This window comes from Arachis hypogaea, chromosome 5, assembly GCF_003086295.3.
Source record: "Arachis hypogaea cultivar Tifrunner chromosome 5, arahy.Tifrunner.gnm2.J5K5, whole genome shotgun sequence".
NCBI classification, from domain to species: domain Eukaryota; kingdom Viridiplantae; phylum Streptophyta; class Magnoliopsida; order Fabales; family Fabaceae; genus Arachis; species Arachis hypogaea.
Genome location: NC_092040.1, coordinates 23,705,797 through 23,716,820, shown reverse-complemented (window position 1 = coordinate 23,716,820; position 11,024 = coordinate 23,705,797). Strand labels below are relative to the sequence as shown.

Genomic DNA, 11,024 nt, shown 5'->3' with positions numbered 1-11,024 from the left:
CCAAAAGGAACTACAAAACACACTTGCTTCCGGTCTCACCGGCCTCACCTCTACACTGCAAGCTCTTCTTGCACGAATGGATACACCATCAAACCCCACTCCTCAACCCCCAATCCAAAGCGTCATTCCCTCTCAACCCCAACCCAATCCTAAGGGAGGCATTAATGCCATCACCCTTAAATCCGGAATACAATTAAAGGAGAAGGGAGCCAAGGACTCAAACCCTATCACAATCACCCAAGAGGAGGAGAGAATAGATATAGAAGAGGTAGAGGAAGAGGAGACACTGCAAGTCACAATTGAGGAAGAAGCTCAACCAACAAAGGAGACCCCCAAGGCGAAGAGAACCTTGGAAGAAGAAATTACTCAACCACTCCCATTTCCAACACTTGCAAAGAAAGCTAGAAAGCGCATGGAACTCGACCCCAAAATGGTAGAAATGTTCAAGAAAGTTGAGGTAACCATTCCCCTCTTTGATGCTATCCATCAAGTTCCTAGATATGCAAAATTTCTTAAAGACCTTTGCATGAACAAGGATAGAATTCTTGAATTGGAAACCATCCCATTGGGGAGTTCTATTTCCGCTTTAATGGGAGCATTGCCCGAGAAGTGTGATGATCCGGGCCCTTGTATGGTCACTTGCACCGTCAATGGAGTTCAATTTATCGATTGTATGTGTGACCTCGGAGCATGTGTTAGCATCATGCCGCTCTCCGTCTACCGAGTATTGAAGTTGCCACCGCTAAAAAGGTCAACGGCAAGATTCGTCCTAGCAGATAAAAGTATAATAACCGTGACGGGTGTTGCGGAAGATGTATTGGTGAATATCAAAGGGTTGGTGTTTCCAATTGACTTCTATGTCCTTGAAATGCCATCAAGCGAAACCGAGAGGGCATCATCTATCCTACTTGGAAGACCATTCTTGAGAACTTCTAGATTTAAGCTAGATGCCTACTCGGGAACCTACTCATTTGAAGTAGATGGGAGAGTCGTAAGTTTCAACTTAGAAGAAGCAATGAAGCATCCACCGGAGAATCACTCTCTATTCCGGTGTGACCCAATTGACAACATGGTTGCCGAAGTGCACCTTGCAAGGTTAGATGAGAAGTACATGATTGAAGAAGCAAATGAAGATCCAAGCAAATTAAACACCACACACCATACAAACCATCCGGAAACTCAAACTTCAAAGAATGACAAAAAGATGGAATTGAAGCCACTACCACCCCATTTAAAGTACTCATATCTTGATGAAGCCCAAGAGCTTCCCGTGATAATTGCAAAAGAGTTAACTCCTCAACAAGAAGAAAAATTGCTAGATGTATTGAGGAAAAATAAAAAGGCAATCGGGTGGAATTTGGCGGATCTAGTGGGAATAAGCCCCCAAGTATGCGAGTATCGCATATTTCTTGAAGAAGGAGCAAAACCGGTCTGACAACCTCAAAGGAGACTTAATCCAACCATTCTTGAGGTTGTGAAAAAAGAAGTCACTAAGCTGCTTGAAGCGGACATCATCTATCCTATCTCGGATAGCGAGTGGGTGAGCCCGGTCCAAGTGGTGCCAAAGAAATCCGGAGTGACCACAATCAAAAATGAAAGCGGTGAACTTATAGCAACAAGAGTGTAGAATTCTTGGAGAGTATGCATAGACTACCGAAGGTTGAATGCGGCCACAAGAAAAGATCACTTCCCACTACCGTTTATTGATCAAATGCTTGATCGACTAGCCGGTAAATCATATTATTGTTTTCTTGATGGTTATTCCGGATACTTCCAAATTCACATTGCTCTAGAGGACCAAGAAAAAACAACATTTACTTGCCCCTTTGGAACGTATGCTTACAAGCGTATGCCATTTGGCCTATGCAATGCACCGGCAACGTTTCAAAGATGCATGATGAGCTTATTTGCGGATTTTCTAGAGCAATGTATGGAAGTTTTCATGGACGATTTTAGTGTGTATGGTGATTCATTTGATCATTGCTTAGGTAACCTTGAAAAAGTCTTAGAGAGATGCACCAAAATAAACCTTGTCTTAAATTTTGAAAAATGTCATTTCATGGTCAAACAAGGATTGTTTTGGGACATATAGTCTCAAAAGAAGGCATCTCCGTAGATCCGGCAAAAATAAATGTCATATCTAGTTTACCTTACCCCTCCTCTGAGAGGGAAGTCCGTTCTTTTCTTGGACATGCAGGATTCTACCAGAGATTCATCAAAGACTTTAGCAAGGTGGCCTTACCTCTCTCTCGACTACTACAAAAGGACACTGAATTTGAGCTAAGCAAAGAATGTATGGAAGCATATGACAAACTTAAAGTAGCATTGACACAAGCCTCTATTGTGTGAGGACCAAATTGGACTCAACCATTTGAAATCATGTGCGATGCCTCAAATTATGCGATAGGAGCCGCGTTAGCACAACGCGAAGGTAAGATTCCCTACGTCATAGCTTATGCTTCCAAAACACTAGACGGTGCCCAATCCAACTACACTACAACCGAAAAGGAACTCCTAGCCATTGTTTTTGCTTTGGACAAGTTTCGAGCCTATCTTCTTGGTTCCAAAGTTGTAGTGTACTCGGATCACGCGGCACTAAAGTATTTGTTGACCAAAAAGGAATCAAAACCGAGATTAATTCGTTGGGTGCTTTTGTTACAAGAATTTGACTTGGAGATCAAAAATAGGAGTGGTTTCCAAAACTTAGTGGCGGACCATCTAAGTCGCCTCGAACACACAAAAGGCGACACCACTCCTATCAATGACTCCTTTCCTTTAGATGGTTTGCATGCAATCTCGGAAGTAGTCCCTTGGTATGCCCCAATAGCAAACTACTTGGTTTCACGCACCCTCCCTCCCAATCTCAGCAAACATCAAAAGGATAAGCTGAAAAGCAAATCCAAATACTATGTTTGGGACGATCCTTATTTGTGGAGGTGTGGAGCAGACCAAATAGTGCGGTGGTGCATACCTCAAACCGAATTCCAAGCAATCTTGGACGCTTGTCATGCTTCCGAAGGAGGTGGCCACTATGGCCCCCAAAGAACGGCAAGAAAGGTCCTTGATTGTGGATTTTGGTGGCCAACACTTCTCAAAAATTCTTTCCTCTATTGCAAATCTTGCCCCCAATGCATTTGGTTTGGAAATACTTCTAAGAAGGACGAAATCCCCCAACAAAATATGCTTTTTTGTGAAATCTTTGATGTATGGGGAATCGACTTCATGGGACCATTTCCAAACTCCAATGGCTTTCTCTACATCTTGTTAGCCGTCGATTATGTGTCAAAATGGGTGGAGGCAATCCCCACCCGAACGGATGATGCTCATGTTGTTTATTCTTTTGTGAGGAACAATATCATTTGTCGTTTTGGCTCCCCAAGAGCAATCATAAGTGACCAAGGATCCCACTTTTGCAACAAAAAATGGATGGCCTCATGAGGAAGTATGGCATCATACACAAAGTCGCCACGGCCTACCACCCTCAGACAAACGGCCAAGCTGAGGTTTCTAACCGGGAAATCAAACATGTGTTGGAAAGGGTTGTGAAGCCGAATCGGAAGGATTGGAGCACTAAACCCTCCGATGCACTATGGGCATATCGAACGGCTTACAAAACACCCATTGGCATGAGCCCCTTTAGGCTTGTGTATGGTAAAGCATGCCACTTACCGGTAGAAATCGAACACAAAGCTTATTGGGCAATAAAGGAATGCAATATGAGCTTGGGTGGAGCCGGAGTAGAGAGAAAGCTTCAATTAGCGGAATTGGAATGCTTAAGATTAGAAGCTTTTGACAACTCTAGACTTTACAAGGAAAAGATGAAAGCCATCCATGACAAGAACATTAGGAGAAGGGAATTCCGACCCGGTGACCTAGTCCTTCTTTACAACTCAAGGTTGAGATTACTACCCGGAAAACTTAGATCAAGGTGGGATGGACCCTACCAAGTGGAGAAAGTAGAACCTTATGGAGTCTACCACTTGCGCCACCCATCAAGTCCGGACATTTTCAAGGTAAATGGGCACCGTCTCAAATTGTACCATGGTGAGCAAAGAAAGAACTCCAAGGAATTTGAAGTGTTCCTCTTGAGGGATGCATCTATTGAACAAGAACTTTGAGCGAGAGAGAGTCCAACTTAAGGACAGTAAACAAAAGTGCTAGGTGGGAGACACCCCACCATGGTAAGATCTTCCTTTGTACATAGCCATTGAATTCTTTTTTGATTGACACTTGCTTGACACTTGACTTCATGTTTAGTACCTAGGTAATAGAAGTAATTGTAGTTAGATTTCAATTCTAATTTTACTTCATTTGTTGAGTTCATTTGGTAGTATCAAGTTGAAACATCCTTCTATAGTGCTTAAGTGGCTGTTTAGGGGGTTGGAATGCTACATGTGGTGCAAAAACATGCAAACTTTGGAAAAGGCACCCTTCTGCGTGTGCGCGCACCTGGCGCGCTCGCGCCTTTGAAGCAATGGTCGACCATCCGCGCGGACGCGCACCGTGCGCGGACGCGTGGATCACCAAAAGCGACCCTCCATACATTTTCCAGAGAGTTGAGCCCACCCTACGCCAGCCCAATGCTTGAGGCACAGGCCAACCACACGTGCGCGCACATGGCGCGTCGCACGCTTTAACAAATCTGCAGGTCGACGCGCTAGCGCACCGTGCGCGCGCGCCGATTACCCTTGTGCACTCCTGGCACATTTTCCAGAGAGTTAGGCCACTCTCAGGCCTGCACTAAGCCACCAGCCCACCACCTCTGCCGCGTGCGCGCACCTGGCGCGCACGCGTCTATATGCTTGCAACACGATGTGCGCGCGCGCGCCTAGGCCGCGCACGCGTCCCTCGCCCTGCACCCTCCTCTAGGCCACTTCACCGAGAGTTAGGCCCACCCCAGGCCCATCTCATGCCTGGGGCATAACCACATTGCCGCGCACGCGCCCCGTGCGCGCGCGCGCCAATAGCTCTGCAGCCAACCTCTGGTACCTCGTCCAGAGAGTTGTGCCAACTCTAAGCCACCCTTATGCTATCAGCACAAGCGCATGGGCGCGTACGCAAAACGTGCACGCGCGCGCGCCCCATTCCACCTCGCTTCTTTGCGCGAGCGCGCACCATGCGCGCACGCGTGGGTTCTCGACGCCAACTTAATAGGGAGCACACTTGCCCCCTTTCATTCTTCTTCCCCTTTCCTTCTTCTCACCCCCTCTACTACCCCCTCTCCCACAACCATTTCCATCTCTCTCAAGGTACATTGTCCCTCTTGCTCTACTTCTCTTTTTTTGATTCTTAATCTTCAATTTCAATTTGTTTTAGGTAGTCCCCTTCTTTCCCCCTATATCTTTTTAGCTACTTCTTTAGGGTGTTTTTCGTTTTTTTTCCATTTAACTCTTCATAGGCATTTGGGTCCTACATTTTCTTGCATTGATAGATGAGATGTGTTGCTTGATTTTCTTACAACCACTGTGCACTGTAGTCATCAATAATGGATTGTGGAATGTTACATTACTTACACAAGAGACCCCACTCACCATGAGATCCCTGAGATTCCTCAAGGGATGCACTTCCCTCCACAAAACTATTGGGAGCAACTAAACACCTCCCTAGGAGAATTGAGTTCCAACATGGGACAACTAAGGGTGGAGCACCAAGAACACTCCATCATCCTCCATGAAATTAGAGAAGATCAAAGAATCATGAGGGAGGAGCAACAAGGACAAGGAAGAGACATTGAGGAGCTCAAGCACTCCATAGGATCTTCAAGAGGAAGAAAGAGTCGCCATCACTAAGGTGGACCCGTTCCTTAATTTCCTTGTTCTTTCTTCTTCTGTTTTTCGAATTTTATGCTTATGTTTGTCCATGTTTGTGTCTTGTGATCATTAGTGTCTTAGTGTCTATGTCTTAAAGTTATGAATGTCCTATGAATCCATCACCTCTCTTAAATAAAAACGTGCTTAAATTGAAAAGGAAAGAATTGCATGAATTTTGAATTTTATAACAGTTTAATTAATTTGATGTGGTGGCAATGTTTTTGTTTTCTGAATGTATGCTTAAACAGTGCATATGTATCTTGAATTTGTGGTTCATGAATGTTGGCTCTTGAAAGAATGATGAAAAAGGAGACATGTTACTGAGGATCTGAAAAATCATAAAAATGATTCTTGAAGCAAGAAAAAGCCATGAAAAAAAATCGAAAAAAAAAGAGAGAGAAAGAAAAAGAAAAAAAAGAAAAAGAAAAGAAAGAAATAAAGTTGTGATCCAAGGCAATAAGAGTGTGCTTAAGAACCCTGGACACCTCTAGTTGGGGACTCTAGCAAAGCTGAGTCACAATCTGAAAATGTTCACCCAATTATGTGTCTGTGGCATGTATGTATCCGGTGGTAATACTGGAAGACAGAGTGCTTTGGGCCACAGCCAAGACTCAATAAGTAGCTATGTTCAAGAATCATCATACTTTACTAGGAGAATCAATAACACTATCTGGATTCTAAGTTCCTAAAGAAGCCAACCATTCTGAATTTCAAAGGATAGAGTGAGATGCCAAAACTATTCAGAGGCAAAAAGCTAAAGGCCCCACTCATCTAATTAATACTGATCTTCATAGATGTTTTTGGAATTCATGGCATATTCTCTTCTTTTTTATCTTATTTGATTTTCAGTTGCTTGAGGGCAAGCAACAATTTAAGTTTGGTGTTGTGATGAGCAGATAATTTGTACACTTTTTGGCATTGTTTTTAGTATGTTTTTAGTATGATCTAGTTAGTTTTTAGTATATTTTTATTAGTTTTTAGTTAAAATTCACTTTTCTGAACTTTACTATGAGTTTGTGTGTTTTTCTGTGATTTCAGGTATTTTCTGGCTGAAATTGAGGGACCTGAGCAAAAATCTGATTCAGAGACTAAAAAGGACTGCAGATGCTGTTGGATTCTGACCTCCCTGCACTCGAAGTGGATTTTCTGGAGCTACAGAAGCCCAATTGGCGCGCTCTCAACGGCGTTGGAAAGTAGACATCCTAGGCTTTCCAGCAATATATGATAGTCCATACTTTGCCCAAGATTTGATGGCCCAAACCGGCGTTCAACGTCACCCTCAGGAATCCCAGCGTTAAACGCTGGAACTGGCACTGGCACCAAAATGGGAGTTAAACGCCCAAACTGGCACTAACGCTGGCGTTTAACTCCAAGAAGAGTCTCTACACGAAAATGCTTCATTGCTCAGCCCAAGCACACACCAAGTGGGCCCGGAAGTGGATTTTTATGTCTTTTACTCATCTCTGTACACCCTAGGCTACTAGTTTTCTATAAGTAGGACCTTTTACTATTGTATTGAGATATGTGGGTAGCTATCTTCATTTTTATGCTATCTTAGATCATTGGGAGGCTGGCCATTCGGCCATGCCTAGACCTTGTTCTTATGTATTTTCAACGGTGGAGTTTCTACACACCATAGATTAAGGTGTGGAGCTCTGCTGTACCTCGAGTATTAATGCAATTACTATTGTTCTTCCATTCAATTCCGCTTGTTCTTGTTCTAAGATATCACTTGTTCTTCAACTTGATGAATGTGATGATCCGTGACACTCATCATCATTCTCACTTATGAACGTGTGACTGACAACCACCTCCGTTCTACCTTCGATTGAGTGAATATCTCTTGGATTCCTGATTGCACGATGCATGGTTGATCGCCTGACAACCGAGTGCTCGTCTGACAAACGAGCCAGCCATTCCGTGAGATCAGAGTCTTCGTGGTATAGGCGAGAACTGATGGCGGCATTCAAGAGAATCCGGAAGGTCTAACCTTGTCTGTGGTATTCTGAGTAGGATTCAATGATTGAATGACTGTGACGTGCTTCAAACTCCTAGCAGGCGGGGCGTTAGTGACAGACGCAAAAGAATCGATGGATTCTATTCCGGCCTGACCGAGAACCGACAGCTGATTACCCCATGCTGTGACAGAGCATAGGCAAACGTTTTCACTGAGAGGATGGGAGGTAGCCATTGACAATGGTGAAACCCTACATAAGCTTGCCATGGAAAAGAGTAAGAAGGATTGGATGAAGACAGTAGGAAAGCAGAGAGACGGAAGGGAAGGCATCTTCATGCGCTTATCTGAAGTTCCTACCAATGAATTACATAAGTACCTCTATCTTTATCTTTGTGTTTTTATGCGTTCATCACTATATCCATTTGAGTTTGCCTGACTAAGATTTACAAGATGACCATAGCTTGCTTCATACTAACAATCTCCGTGGGATCGACCCTTACTCGCGTAAGGTTTATTACTTGGACGACCCAGTGCACTTGCTGGTTAGTTGTGTGAAGTTGTGTAATGCCATGGTATTGAACACCAAGTTTTTTGGGTTCATGACCGGGGATTATGAGAGTTGTGAAAAGTATTGTTCACAATTTCGCGCACCAAGTTTTTGGCGCCGTTGCCGGGGATTGTTCAAGTTTTGAGCAAGCTTTTGGTCCGGTAACATCAGTGCCAAGATCCGGCAACAGCACCAAGTTTTTGGCGCCGTTGCCGGGGATTGTTCAGTTTGGACAATTGACGGTTCATCTTGTTGCTTAGATTAGGTATTTATTTTTTTTTCGAAATTCTTGAAGATGAATTCTAGAGTTTCATGATGATTTGTTGAAGTCTGGCTAGCTGAGAAGCCATGTCGAATCTCATTGGACTGAGGTTTCAACTTATCATCACAAGAGCTTGTTGATCTTTATCAATCTTGCTTTTGGAGCAGTGATCTGCTAAGGCTTGGCTGGCCTTTGGCCATGTCTAGTGTTTTGGACCGAAGCTTTCTTTGAAAGCTTGGCTGGCTGTGAAGCCATGTCTAATTCCTGGACCGAAGTCTTAGACTAGCATTGCACTGATTCCTGGAATTCTCATTAAGAATTTTGATACCTTTTTCCACTTTATTTTCGAAAAACACAAAAAAATTTCAAAATCATAAAATCCAAAAATTTCTTGCTTGAGTCTAGTGTCTCATCTTAAGTTTGGTGTCAATTGCATGCATTCATTCATGTGTCTTAAGGATTTTCAAGTAATTCTTGATAAATTTCGTGCTCTGATCTTTGAATTCAATTGACTTGAGTGTTTTGTGTGTCTCATATGCATTTTCATTTTGTTAGTGTCAGTAGTATACAAACTGCTAAGTTTGGTGTCTTGCATTGTTATTTGATTTTAGTTGCATTTTGATTATTAAAAATCCAAAAATATTTTTAATTTGTGTCTTCTCAAGTCAATGATACAGAGATGAAGATTCAGAACATACAGCAGAAGAATTATACAGAAAAAGCTGGGCGTTCAAAACGCCCAGTGAAGAAGGACAGACTGGCGTTTAAACGCCAGCCAGGGTACCTGGTTGGGCGTTTAACGCCCAAAAAGGTATAGTTTTGGGCGTTAAACGCCAGAATGTGCACCATTCTGGGCGTTTAACGCCAGGATGGCACAAGGGGGAAGATTTTGTTTTACAATGCAATTTTTTTTCAGGTTTTCAAAGTTTTTCAAAATCAAATCTTTTTCAAATCATATCTTTTCAATCATATGTTTTCAAAATTAATTTCTTTCCTTTTTCAAAGATACTTACTACCAATTAATGATTTGATTCAACATTTCAAGTATGTTGCCTTTTCTGTTGAGAAAGGTTTAATGTTTGAATCATATCTTTTCTTGTTAGGCAAGTTATTAATTTTCAAAATCAAATCTTTTTAAAATGTTTTTCAAATCATATCTTCTCAATCACATCTTTTTAAAACCAATCATATTTTCTTAACCACATCTTTTTCAAAATAATTTTCAATTAAATCTCTTTGATTTCTAATTTCAAAATCTTTTTCAAAAATCACTTTATTTCTTTCCCACTTTCATTTTCAAAAATTAAGTAATGTTTTTCAAAAATGTTTTCAAAATTTTTACTTAATTTTCGAAAATCACTTCCCTTCTTCTTACATCCTTCTATTTATGGACTATCACTATTCTTTAATGAAAAAATTCGAACTCCATCTTCTTTGATAAGTTCGAATTTTCTACTTCTGTCTTCTACTCTTCTTTTCCTCTGACACTTCAAGGAATCTCTATACTGTGACATAGAGGATTCCACATTTCTTGTTCTCTTCTCTTTCTTATGAGCAGGAGCAAAGACAAAGGCATTCTTGTTGAGGCTGATCCTGAACCTGAAAGGACCTTGAAGAGAAAGCTAAGAGAAGCCAAAGCACAACTCTCTTTAGAGGACCTGACCGAATTCTTCAAAGGAGAAGAACACATGGCAGCCGAAAACAACAATGCCAACAATGCAAGGAAGGTGCTGGGTGACTTTACTGCACCTACTCCTGACTTCTATGGGAGAAGCATCTCTATCCCTGCCATTGGAGCAAACAACTTTGAGCTTAAGCCTCAATTAGTTTCTCTGATGCAACAGAATTGCAAGTTTCATGGACTTCCACTGGAAGATCCTCATCAGTCTTTAGCTGAGTTCTTGCAAATCTGTGACACTGTCAAGACTAATGGGGTTGACCCTGAGGTCTACAGACTTATGCTATTCCCTTTTGCTGTAAGAGACAGAGCTAGGACATGGTTGGACTCTCAACCTAAAGAAAGCCTGGACTCTTGGGAAAAGCTAGTCAATGCCTTCTTGGCAAAGTTCTTTCCACCTCAAAAATTGAGTAAGCTTAGAGTGGAAGTCCAAACCTTCAGACAGAAGGAAGGAGAATCCCTCTATGAAGCTTGGGAAAGATACAAACAATTAATCAGAAAGTGTCCTTCTGATATGCTTTCTGAATGGAGCATCATAGGAATTTTCTATGATGGTCTCTCTGAACTGTCCAAGATGTCCTTGGATAGCTCTGCTGGAGGCTCTCTTCATTTGAAGAAGATGCCTACTGAAGCTCAAGAACTGATTGAAATGGTTGCAAATAACCAATTCATGTACACTTCTGAACGAAATCCTGTGAACAATGGGACTAGTCAGAAGAAAGGAGTTCTTGAGATTGACACTCTGAATGCCATTTTGGCTCAGAACAGAA

The 11,024-nt window shown here is 42.2% G+C and overlaps 1 non-coding gene across 1 annotated transcript; it reads right to left on the bottom strand.

Moving 5' to 3' along the window:
* Positions 1-10,666: 10,666 nt before the first annotated feature.
* LOC112804827 (small nucleolar RNA R71) lies at positions 10,667-10,774 on the bottom strand. The gene has a single exon (XR_003203447.1). It is a non-coding gene; the product is annotated as a small nucleolar RNA R71 (small nucleolar RNA).
* Positions 10,775-11,024: the final 250 nt, after the last annotated feature.